The sequence below is a fragment of the Mustela lutreola genome, chromosome 1 (genome assembly GCF_030435805.1).
Source record: "Mustela lutreola isolate mMusLut2 chromosome 1, mMusLut2.pri, whole genome shotgun sequence".
Taxonomy (NCBI): Eukaryota; Metazoa; Chordata; class Mammalia; order Carnivora; family Mustelidae; genus Mustela; species Mustela lutreola.
The window spans coordinates 74,873,768-74,887,487 of NC_081290.1; positions in this window are offsets into that span (position 1 = coordinate 74,873,768).

Below are 13,720 nucleotides of genomic sequence, written 5' to 3' on the forward strand. Positions count from 1 at the left end.
CTCTTTTTGCCTCTTTTCCAAAATGGCATCTGTTTGGTTCTCCTTTGATCAAACAAGGTGGAATATCTCCATTAGGTTAATCAGGACTAGCCCTTTGAAATGAAACAAAGGTATCTAAGGGCAACTGATGTGAGCCAAAAGAACATACGGCCCTCTTAGTGGTATATATAACCCTGTCAACCCTATTGGCAACCCTTCTTCTTCTACCAAACTCTACCCAACTAGAGTAGTCTAGATTTGTTGCTGAGAAATGCATTTTCTCCTACATGTATAGGAAAGGTTTGCCTCTTGGAGGAAAGACAGTTTTGAATTTCCTTTAGAAATTAGAATGTCTCTCACCTCACCCTAACACACCACTTGTATTAAGAATAGCTTGTTGTTCCCTGATGGGAGCATATGCTTTCACAGTTGTAAACAACTACTCTGCCTTCCTAAATTTTTTTCCATTTATGTTTCACTGTCTAATTTATTGTCATCATTCAAGATTCAGTTAAATCATATTATCTTTACATCTTTTTTCTCTCACTCACAGTTTGTATCAGATCATCTTCTCTGAACTTTCTGTGTATTGTTGGCCACACTTTTTTATAATATTTTTGAAAAAACTATGTTCCCAACTTAGCTGTGGTATCTTGTCTTCAGAAGCCTGGGTCATTAAACTCTACATTCTCAGTGCCTAAATCTATCAACACATTTTACATATACACAGTGATTATGATAACTCTTATGAGCTATGAGGATAACACATGATCTGTTTGGGTAAAACCTTTCAGTACCTTCCCATATGTCAGTATGCAGTTATCTACATACCTTCTTATAGTCTCTTCTGTATTGCAAGGAACAGACATCCTGGTATTATATTTATCAAATTCTCTTTCTACAAGGATATTAAGTGAGATTAACATTCTGCTAACCAGATATATTTATATGAGCTTTTGAGATAGAAAATATTAATAATTAAAAAAAAACCCAAACATTGCTTTTCTTTTGTAGTAGTAGTAGTACACAAATACATGGGTTTTACAGCCATGACATTTGCAACAACTTCAAGATCTTTCCCCTATGAGTGTCTTGGGACACCATGACAATGAAACATTCAGGATGTCAGAGAAGGTGGCTTTTACAGAAACTTTGCAAGTCTTGAGGGGAAAATAATCCATATACAAGAGGTTTATTTTTATGAGGACGAGTCTCTGCTTCTTCATTATGAAAAGGATCTCATAATTATCTTGCCACCAGGTGACTGACTCTTTCCCTTGGGTCATAAAGCCCTTTTATTGAGTTAATGTTGACCTTTGCTTTTGGCTGCTTAGACACTTGGCACCACTGGTAGGAACAGGTGAGACTTGCTGAGGGAAAGTTCATCTTTATAGCCAATTTATAAGCTCTACTTGGAGTACCATGGCCACACTGAATGTGAGCTAGCTGAACAAGCATCGGGGTAGCAAAGAAGTTATCAACAAATTCAGGTCCCATCAGCTTAGAAAGTTCATTTCTGATTGCCAGTTTGTTCTATTTCCTGGCAATGCAGTTAAAACATTGTATCATTTAATAATTAGCAAAATGTCCAATATAATATTGCTTAACAATAGGAAAAAAGAGAAATAGATCTGAATCTCAAGAGATTCTCTTTGGGGAGTCAATTTTTAGTACTCCATGGAACACTACAGGAACTCACTAAAGATAGAATGGACAAAGTCTCTGACCCCTTCATGAATGAAGATTTAAATCACCCTAGCTAAATATTGGCTGAAAACAAGGAAAAAATGAAGTTTAGTGCAAGGAGAAAGTAAACATTCAGACTACAACTTTGTGACACATTGCAGAGAAAAGAATTTTAATGATTATGCGTATCTATATTTTCTTATTTGCTTTATTGGGTGTATGTATCTTTGTATTAGTCAATTTCTTATCTTCTCTTTATTCTTCATTTGATAATTTCCATAAATTGTTGGTGATTCATATGAATTCATTTTTAGGAACTAAATATATGAAATTGTAACTGAATTTAAGAAAAAAGATACATCACTCAAGGATGGATTTAGTGATTGGTGGTACTGTGGACCCCTGTTTTGGGGGAACAGATTGAGACATTTTTGTATGAAGAATAGCTTCATTAGAACGAATCATGTTGTTTTACCACTGTTGCAGGTGGACATTTTAAATATTGGCCAAAGTGATGAGACTGCCTCATATCCATGTTTCAGAGTATGATTCATGTTAGGAAATAGGATTCTGCATTTTGATTTGAATCTTTAGTACATATCATTATCTATTATATGGTGTATTTTATTTACATATTTTCAGTCTCCCCAACTAGAATGGCAATTGTAAAAAGGCAGGGATTTTTTTTGCAGTACCTTTCACAGCTACCCTTCAGTGCCTACAGCAGTACCTGGCACATACTAAGGGCTCAAAATACTTGCTGATTAAATGATTAATAAGTAAATGAATATTAAATTTAAGAGGAAATAAGAGAACAATTATTTTATGTGGATTTGCATATTGAAATATATTTTAATAATAATAAATATATTTATTTTATTTTATTTATTTTTATTTTTTTAGTCTTCAACAGTTTATCAGTTCCGTGCAACACTCAGGTCTCATCACATCACATGCCCTCCTTAATGTCCGTCACCAGTTACCTCATTCTCCTATTCACCTCCCCTCCAGCAACTCTCAGTTTGTTTCCTATAGTTATGAGATTTTTATGGTGTCTCTCCCTCTTTGATGACTTTGCATTCAATTCTCCCTCCCTTCCCCTATGATCTTCTGTGCTGTTTCCTATATTCCACATATGACTGAAACCATATGATAATTGTTTTTCTCTGATTGTCTTATTTCACTCAACATAATACCCTCCTCCATCCACATTGATGTCAATGGCAAACATTCATCTTTTCTGATGGCTAATTATATATATATATAATCTTCTTTATCTATTCATCTGTCAATAGACATCTCGGCTCCTTCCACAGTTTGGTGCATATTGAAATATTTTAAATGTAATAAGGATCATCTTAATTTTTTGTTTGTTAACATATAGAGAGATGGGCTTGGCTAGTTTTTCAGATATGCAATTTTACAAGAATATTTAAATAATATCAGAACCTGCAGCATTAAAAAAAAACAAAAATAAACAGAAAAGAAAAACAGGTCTAAGTGAATGAGAGCAATAAGAAAATTTCTTAAATTTGTAAAAAAAAAGGGAAATGAAGCACATAAATAGTGAAATGACCAGTGGTTGCATTACTGAATAAAAAGTCATTGGTTGCACAAGCTAAATTGAATATTACTCATATATATAGTGAAAACAAGTGATAGTGCAATTTGTTGTCTGTAGTTTTCTTATTATGAGCACTAGATGTCATTTTACTTTTACCTTTCTACTCACATCAGGCATGTTCCCTCATGACCAGAGTTTATGTCTGTTTCCCCAAAGGAATTATCAACTCTTGAAGGTCAAAGTCATGTATTGGTTATCTTTGTATCTCTTAGAATAGAGCATAACTCTTCTCATAGAAGAGGAAAAATGAATTTTATTGAATTGAATTGAAAGATAACATTTGAAGTGCCTTTATAGCTAGCTAGATATCCTCTGCACTAATGGACTTCAATTTCATAAGTGCTGATACTACACTGACTAAGGCCATAGAAAAGTAGTATAACCTTAACTAAAGCAGTAAGATTTTTTTTTCTTTTTTAAAGATTTTAAAAATTTTAAGTAATTTCTATATCCATCACGTTGCTCGAAGTCATAACCATGAAATCAAGAGTTGCATGCTCTAACAACTGAGTCAGTCAAATGCCCCTAAAACAGTAAGCTTTTAAAACAGAATTATAATTAATGGATTGACTAAATATTCTTTCCTGTGGTGGACATTTAATACCACCCAGTATTCTCTTTTAGCCAAGCACATCCTTGTAAAAGAGCATTGGAATCATTTCTTTCAAATTATTTAAATAACTCTTAAATTAAAACATATCATAATTACATTCTCAGTCATTTGAGAATTTTAGTATCAAAGTAGGTATGTATTATTTTAACAAAAATCAACCTCCCAAGATGTTGTCTAAACTTAATATGGCTTTTTTTATTCAGGCTTGAAAGAGGAACAGAATATACACCTATCTATAACTTATAATTCAGCTTTGACCTTATTTTATTTAATTATATATCTTGTGTTTATTATGAATCTTTTTTAATGTAGATGAGTCTCTTTCCCCCTGTAGTGGCTCATCAAAATGATAGTTTTGACATTTCTTTCTCAAAAAAGCATGCATAAAGTGTCATCATAAAATCTAATTTACAACTGTCTTACATTTGAGTACAATTATTTCTACACATTCAACTTAGATATACCACTTGTTAAATAAATTTGCATGTCATCTGTGAGATTTTTATTGATGTGACATATTCCACGAGAGACTAAATTGTTAAAGGGTTTCATCCACCTGAGATTTCAATAGCAAAAATCAACAATCTTTTTTATTTCACTTTTTGTGAAGAATAATTTTGATCAACAATTGTTAGATAATGAAAATTATACTCTTCCAATTCAGAGAAAAAATCATTAGTAACATGGTGCATTTTCAGTATTAGAGTCAATGCTATTATTTGATATTTGGTATTTGCTGTTATTTTTTATTTGATATTTAACTCTAAATATTATAAATATGTACATTTTTAAAATGCATGCAGTAGATATTTATAATGCTAAAATGCCTATGATTATTATATGATTTTAAACATTATTGAATGACCTAAATTTTAAGTAAAGTATTTATACCACTTGATAAATATATTGCAAAAAGTTTGAGGTGACTGTTGGTGGAGTTAGTACTTTTAGTTCTAATTATCTACAATATATTAGAAGTACTACCAAAGTTCTAGTCATTCTGGAGAGACTGAGGAAGAGAGAAGAGAATAATTGCTTGGGAGCGGAATTGGCTTCTAGCATTGGATCTATTTCTAATGATTTAAAATTGATTAAGTTTTATTCATTTAAAAATGTGCAGTATTACACTTACCACTTGATTCTGGGTAAGCAGTAAGGTATATAAGATCATCAAAAAATGATTTGCATATTGTGAGATGCACAGAATGTTAAAGTAATATTTCTGTATCTTGTGTAGCTCTAAAGGACAGCAGATTGAGGTTTGAAGCTCTGGAATGGAACTCTTTTCTGCCAGAGGGTAGAGCAGGAGCTTTGAGCAGCTGAAGAAAGGAACCTGCAAGTGAGTTACAGAAGAATGGGAAAGAGAGGTACTTATGGCTTCACCACTATGTGTATTGTGTCTTTCTCTCTCTTATGCACACATACTTCTCACTTATGCCATACCTATGTGTCTCATCTTCACTTTAGATGTCTCAAGCCAGAAATATCTGAACATTTCACATCACTTCTCTATATGGCTCCACCATGTTAAATCATTTACCAATTCCTATCACTTTTATCTCTGGAAAGTTATTTTGTATTACTTAATTCAAAATTATATGTAGAACATTACATTCATGCTTTATATTAATTAATGTTTTATATTAATTACAATGCTACATTAATGTTTTATATTGTTTAACATGGTAATACTTAATTTCATCATGATACATGTGTAGCATGATATTTTTGGATACTTTTCTTCTCTAAATCCCCAGTTCAAAATCTTAGTCCCATTGTTAAAGTAAAATGTAGAAATCATTCCATTCCATGATACAGTGTTTCAGATTTATACAACATGACAAGAACAAAAACAAAGGCAAAGTCGTTTAAAATTGGAATGGAAAAAGCACTTTCTAAGACACTATTTTTCTTAAGAGGGAATAGTCACGCACTGTTAAGAGAGTGGAATAGAAGAGTTAATGTGTTTTTGCATATTTAATTTCTGTGATCCTATGAGGTCTGACAGTTATTAAACAAGTAATTAAGAGGCATAATGCAATTACACTTTACTTCTACTCATATATGATGTTTAATTTAAAATGTAACTATCATAGTTTTCATGATAGACATTTAGTGTCAAATTTTAGGAGATAGTATGCAAACTAAAAATATGGCCTAATTTTTAAGACAACTTTTTTTTTTTTACATAAAAAAAAAACACTATAAGTATTTGTAATTAGTACTGTGGTGAAACCCTATTAGTATTTTTTTCTTAAATCAAATTTATTAATCAGATTTAAAATAAAAATCATTTGAATTTTGAATTTTTAAGTGCATAATACCTCACAGAAAAATGTAGTCAGTGCCTTAGGGTGTGGTGTGTAACACATTCTGCTCATTTAGCCTATTTAAAGTATTTAACTATATTGTGAGCTCTTGATGCTCTGTATCAACTCAAAAGATTAGAAACATAATTGCAATGTAATAAACTGGTTTAAAAGTCATGGGACATTTAAATTATCAATGATATTTCTGAATTTCTTTTTTTTTACATTTATTGTGCTGTGGTAGCAAGTTTTATTAATTTAGTTTGCTATATGCTAAATTGAAGGAGAACCGTAAGAGATATGTCCATGCTATTCCCTAAAGACCCTCCTCTGTATTCCTCAATTTTGTCACCAATATTTAAAATTTGAAGGTGTTCTTTATATGTCTCACTCGGTTTTATTTCTGGAATAAATCTTGTGTATGTTTTGAACTTTAGCCTCCCCTTTAATTCACTTCTCACTGCTTCTTAATTTCACTCATGTATGAGCTTCAAAGCTTCTCTTTAATCCGTCCTTCCTCCCTTCCTCTGTCACTTCCTTATTAGAACTTCAATATTTTTATGTCTTTTTTTTACTCAAAATATCTCTTTAAACTTTCCTCCAAACCTTAGTGAAAAAGAAAAAAAAAGTTCATAATCTAACTCAAAAGCACCCCACCCCACGTACACACACACACACACCTACACAAACACAAACACACACAGATAAAGAGTCTGGACTAAAGTGATCTTACAGCTTTACCCTTGCCTTATGCCCCTTGTATTCTAGGAACCCTACAGTACTGGCCAATCTCAAAAGATATTTATGTTTCAGTATCACTGTGTTTTGCAGGGTCTTAAGATTGTGACACCTTTCTTCCTCCCCTTCACCCTCTGTCCAGCACCGTCTGTTCAGTTTCCAGGTAAACTTAATAGTCTTACTGATTCTCTCCACAGAACCTTTCCTTTCTCTGTCAGGAATTGATTTGTATCTAATTTGTACTCTTCTTAGAGTTAGGCTAAGTCTGTTCTACCAGAATTAGCATTGTTACAATCAGCATTATCTTCTCTGCTACCTATGAGTTTTTGGCAGCAGAGAAGATCTCGTATTCATTTTTGTCTCTTCTCCCTTAGTACTCAGAACAAGAGCTCTAATGGGATAACTTAATATCAAAAAAACATTTATTGAAGGCAAGAAAATACGATGAAGAAAGGAGGAAGGAAGAAAATATGCATCCTGATTTTTCCCTGTTCAGTATTTCCTTTCTGAACTAATGGATATATTTAAAGTTAACCACCTCATCTAAACTAATTTTACACAAATCCATTGTCCTGTTCTGCACAGGTCTCAATCCAAAACCCACTTTTATCTGAAGAATCAATAAAATCACTCCTTATTTTCTCATGCATAGTTTCTTATTCGATCTTGATCCAAACATTCTTCTACATAGAATTTCTTTGGTAATTACATAGACTCTAAATTAATTACTCTCTCCCATGTTGCTTTCAAATGCTTCTTGAGTTCTTTTCTTAAATATATGACTTTGCCACATAACAAGAATTTTAAAAAGCCTTTTTCTTGCTTCTATATTTACTATGGTGTAAATGAAAGTGAGTGAGAGCTTTAATAAATGCATATTATTCCCCCAAATTCAGCTAACCCTTGTAATTTTATGCAAGAGATGTACATTTATTGCTTGATTCACTTATGATTCTGACTTTATTCTTCTATTTTGTTTGTTTTTGTCTTGTTTTGCTTTTTGGCTATCATTAGAGAACAAATTAGTTTTTTTAAATATTTTATGTATTTATTTATCTGAGAAAGAGGGAAAGAGCACACTTGGTGGGGAGGGACAGAAGAAGAGGGAGAGAGAGAATTTAAAGCAAACTCCATGCTGAGCATGAAGTCTGACTTGGGGGCTCAACCTCAGGACCCTGAGATCATGACCTGAACTGAAATCAAGATTCAGAGCTAAACCGACTGAGCCATCCAGGTGCCTAGAGAACCAATTAATTTTTAAAAGTCACTTTATTAAAAACTATAGCTTATGAAACACAGTGGTTATTTCTTTTCTTCCCTTTTGGGGAGAATTCCCCATTTAATCTGAAAAGAGCCAGTGGTGACCCTAATTAATAAAAATTCCAATGATAATAGCATGAATTGGGTAATTGCTGACATGAATAGCTTATAATACTCACATCCACTGGATTGAGTATTTTTTAGTTTTAGTATTGTCAGGTAAATTACATGTGCTAGAATTCTAATATAGTTTTTAAAATTAGAAAAAATATTCTTATCAGATGACATTTTTTTGGTCAGAAAAATATCATGGAGTCTAAAGTAACCACATAATTTGTGACCCAAAAAATGACTATATAAAGAGCTGTGGCATAGTAATCTTGCAAAAAGGAGCCTTTGGAATTCCTGGGTTGGCATGTTTGGTAAACCAAACCTACTGTGTGGTTTTGGAGAGAACACTCTTCAATGTGTGTGATTCACTCAGTATCCTGATTGATACTGCAAAGATGTTGTATGTCCTTGTATGTCTTTATTCACCACAAGTACAATAGGGCAACTTGTCCTATTATGGTCTTATACAATAATATGAAGTAAGCGTGTATCTGTTTTGTGTGAGGTTAAAATCAAAAGAAAAATGAAGCATAATTCCTGCAGAAATATCCATGGATTCATTCATAAAAAAATATAACATGCTAGAGTTGTTAAGAGGACAGAATCTGAAGTTTGGAGGGTCAGGAATTGACACCTGGTTCAGTCACTTATTAAATTTCAGTGTTGCTTTGAAAAAGCTACCTACATTTATTTTGTTCTGATTTTCTTATTTGTAAAAAAAAAATAATAATTATATCCACCCCCTTCCTTCTGACATTGTGGATTGTGATAAGAATTCCAATGTATGGGGTGCCTGCATGGTTCAGTCTGCCAGCTTGTTCCTGCTGTCAAACAGCTCAATCAATGGCATCTTCTCTGTCATTCTCTATAGCACGGGGTTATAGAATGCTTTATTCTTCAATATTTGCCTGTTTACTGTGTGGTACACCCAACTAGTATCTTGTAAAGACTAGGTTTATGTTAAGTTATGCTGCACACCACAGTCTTGACTATAAAGTACATGTAATACCTAGCCTTATCAGGACAAATTACTTGAAATCATCCATTCCTCTCAGATTACTCTCTAATATTTCCTCCCAAATGTTTGTGAACTGTCCTACCCAATACCTCATTATTCCAAAGGAATCTTTAGTGGTAATGGATTACTGCCAATTCCTGCTTTCTGCTCAGATCTTTACTTGTTTTTATTGACATATCATTTTCCTGCATGTATAACCAAAGCCCTTTCAGATTTATTTTACATAAGGCCATTAATACAAGGTCACCGATTTTAATAGATTTTTAATGAAAGATTGACTATAATGCAGAAAAATTACATGATAGCGGATAATAGTAAAAAGCTTAATATTGAAAACTAGATCTCATTCTTGCTAAAGCCCCTCAACATTACTGACCCCAAGGATTATAGAATTTATTTTTGTATTTGTATTTTAACCATGGCCTATCAATAGGTACTCTGGCTTCATGTAAAATATTTTATCATCTCTCTTCCTCTCTATTTGCTAGTATCCACAACACCTCAAGAGTAGCTAAAGAAAAACACACAAGCATTTTCTCTATTCTAATCCAAAAATTTACTTTGAAAGGGCACAGTAATGACTTTTCATAACCAAAAGCTTTATCTTTGTCTGACATAAATCACCCTTCTTTAAAGTTGTGAAATTCTGTGACCATATGCTTATCTTAATTTTCTTTTGTTATATTTATATATTATAATTTCATGGAATTCTTAATTCAGCATATTATGAAAACAGTAAGAAAACATGTGGGAAAGATTTTACACTTTTAAGTATACTTTGAAATGATAATTATCTACATAGATTAAGCAACCATATCAATTTTTATATTTCATAACTGAAGAATTGTTGATGAGACAATTAGATTCGCTAAGTAAGTGGTGGTGGTCTACTCTACATTCTTTTTGTTTTGTTTAGCTTTCCTCCTGTCTCTCGTCCTCTTCTCTATTCTGAGATTTCTTTTTTTTTTTTTTTTTTTTTTTTTTTTTTTAAAGATTTTATTTATTTATTTGACAGAAGAGAGATCAGAAGCAGGCAGAGAGAGAGGAGGAAGCAGGCTCCCTGCTGAGCAGAGAGCCCGATGTGGGGCTCGATCCCAGGACCCTGCGATCATGACCCGAGCTGAAGGCAGCGGCTTAACCCACTGAGCCACCCAGGTGCCCCGTATTCTGAGATTTCTGTTTCTTGATTCAGGGACTTTATTACTAGTTCTTTGACAAAGAGGCCTTAAAATTAAAGTAGTTAATTTTTGAATCCCTGCAGGTGCAAGGTTGTAAAAGGCATAAAATAATTTTATAATATGAAATATAGTATTTATTATATAGTATTTAGTATAATATGAAATATATATTTAGTATTAAAATGTCAATTCCCCAAATTAGCTCCTATTCAAACATCTAACTCCCCCTCCCCAAACACATGCATACCTACTAAATACAGGCATTTATTCCTGGAACAACTTAGCTAATTTTTGGATGTTATGAACTCATGGCAGAATGAAAATAAAAAGGAGAGTGGTTACAAGGATTTTGCATATATCTTGGTAAAGATGCAGAATTTCATGAGTCAATAAAGTGAGATGTAAAGTTATTTATCATTTAAAACCATTGAAAATAATATATATATATATATATATATATATATATATATATATATATAAGTTCACATGTTTACAATTGAAAGGACCATTGACAAAGATGATAAAGAACTTGGGGAAAAGCTCTCTGTTGAGTGGTAATGAAAGATCTGTGAGAAAACTGATAAAGTCCTCAATTATTTTTAATAATAACCTTTTCTTTGGTATTCTTTAGAAATCACTCTAAAGTGAAGACTGTCGTATGGTACCATCCATATGGTACCATCCATATGGTGATACAAGGATAATTGTACAAGTAAAATATTAAGGGTTGACTCATTTTTGTTCAGTTTAATATTCAGCATATAGCAGTAAAACAGACCCAAATATTATACAAAGACCTATTCTCAGCTGTTTAGCCCATTCTCAATATAGTAATGAAGAGAGACTGGCAAAATAAAGAAACACAAGGAATGAACCAAAAGACTTACACTAAAATGACTTAGAATTAACTGTTTAGATTACAACCTTTTGTATCTAGTTTAAGAAAAAAAAAGTGCCTGTAGAGAGATAACATATTGTAAGAAGGAAGTTCTATATTTAGGTAAACATTAAGCATTAAATGAGACATTGTGGAGAAGGCAAGTTATTGTGCCATTTCCTTCCACTTACCCATCCTCTTTTCTCAGTTTTCAGAGGAAGAAACCTTAAAGTGTAATGACAAAGCTATACCCTAATAACCCTTTGTCGTTACTCTTCAACTTTGACCTCTAATTTTACTTGTATATATAGTTGCTGTTTCTTTCTAACAAAACTAATTTTAACAATTTGCATATATCTTTTTGTACCTTATGCATTTTTATGTGACATAATTTCCCTTAAAGGGAGATTAAAAATTGATTTATTAATTTATTTAACCAATTACTTTGACACTGAGGTATCAGACTGAAGCATTTGTTTAATTAAAAGAAATATAATGATGTTTTCCTGAAATATATATTCATACTGCATAGGATAGAATTTTAAGAGGAGAATTAAAAAACATAAAAAGTTATACAGTGTCAACATATATGTTATTTTGTTTTTCTGTAATTTATTCTGCAGAAAGAAAGAGAAAATAAAATCTCCATTTCTCCTCACAGTTTTTTTAACCAGGTTTCACAAATAATCATAGCTATCAGAGTGCTGAGTTTGTAGAAAACAGAAAATACTTCTTGAAGGTACAAGTAATATACGATGAATCTTCTTGATAAACATGATTGCCTAGTCAAAATTTCATTCTGCAAGAAAGTAACTGTATTTAATATGGCTACCTGACTGTAAACATTTGCAAAGTGCAACAAAGAAAATTATAAATATCTGACATCACTTAGGATGCTGATGATTATGTTCGTGGGCAGCATTTTTATGAATTTATATTGCATCAAAAATGCTGACAAAATCAACATTTTATATGATTTAAAAATTACAAGACTACTCTGTGACAAAGTCTGATTGATAAGCACATTTATTTAATACTTTTCTTAGTCAAAGAGTTTCTTTTGAAATTCTATAGCTATATTCTGTTTTAAGTTATTCTTAATAATTTTAAGTCACAGTCATTTTTTACTTTTATGGGGGAAGAAGTAATTTTAAGGAACTGTTTTCAGTCAAATAATTTTAGTTGGAGCTAAAAAACTCTATTTCTGTAGGTCTCAGATGATAAAACTTTTTTTGTTTTATGTGAAGAAACTAGAAAGGATTGCCAATATTTTCATCTGACTAGCATGTGAGCTTAGGTGGAAATTTCTTCTGTTTTCCCTTGATATCTATTTCTCTAGAATTTTGTAATGATAAATTCTTAAAAAAAAAAAAAAAAAAAAGACTATCCTTCTTCAATAGTAGTCTCTTGATACATGTTGAAGTCCTTATTCTTGACTGTGGTGTTCCGGAATGATTCCAGTTATGTCTGAGAGCTCATCATCTCTAGTCCTGTGGGCCACTTCACACACACTAGATACTAGACTGAAGGAGAAGCATTTCTACTGGAGTGATTCAATTAGATCATGAAGCACTCTATTCATTTTCCTTCTCTTTTCTATCCTTTAGCCTGAAAATCAATGGACTTTTTTACACAGCGCTTCTTCACAATCATTTTGAGTTTCCTATCTTCTCATCCAGTGGATGAGGTTAGGTTGAACATTTATTTGGTTGGTCTTAGCCACCTGGAAATGCTTGAATCATTATGGTTGTTCATTAGGAGAAAATGTTAAGAACAGGGCCCGTTCCAAATAAGAGGTTTGGGATAGTCAGAGATTTCATTGCAGAGATCTATGACCTGCATTATTTGGGGAATTTATGATTGAGATACACTTCCTGATGTCAAAGAGGACAAATGTTTTAGCTTGAAGAATTTCACTTTCACCACATGCAAGAATGAAAGAAACTTTAAGCTAACCTATTTGGAAGTTCTATATTACTTTATTTTTTAAAAGATTTTATTTATTTATTTGACAGAGAGAGAGAGAGCAAAAGCAGGAGTAGGAGAGGGAGAAGCAGGCTCCCCACCGAGCAGGGAGCCTGATACAGGGCTTGATCCCAGCACCCTGGGATCATGACCCAAGCCAAAGTCAGTTGCTTAACCAACTGAACCACCCAGGTGCCCCAAGTTTTATATTACTTTAAAAGCATTTTCTTCATTTTTCCCCCCAAGATTCCTCAATCTTAAATTCACCATTTTAGTCCAAGACGGTAGAGGAGTAAGAGACCTTAGTATCATCTGGTCCCAGGATTTCAGCTAGATAGCTATCAAATCATTCTGAACACCAG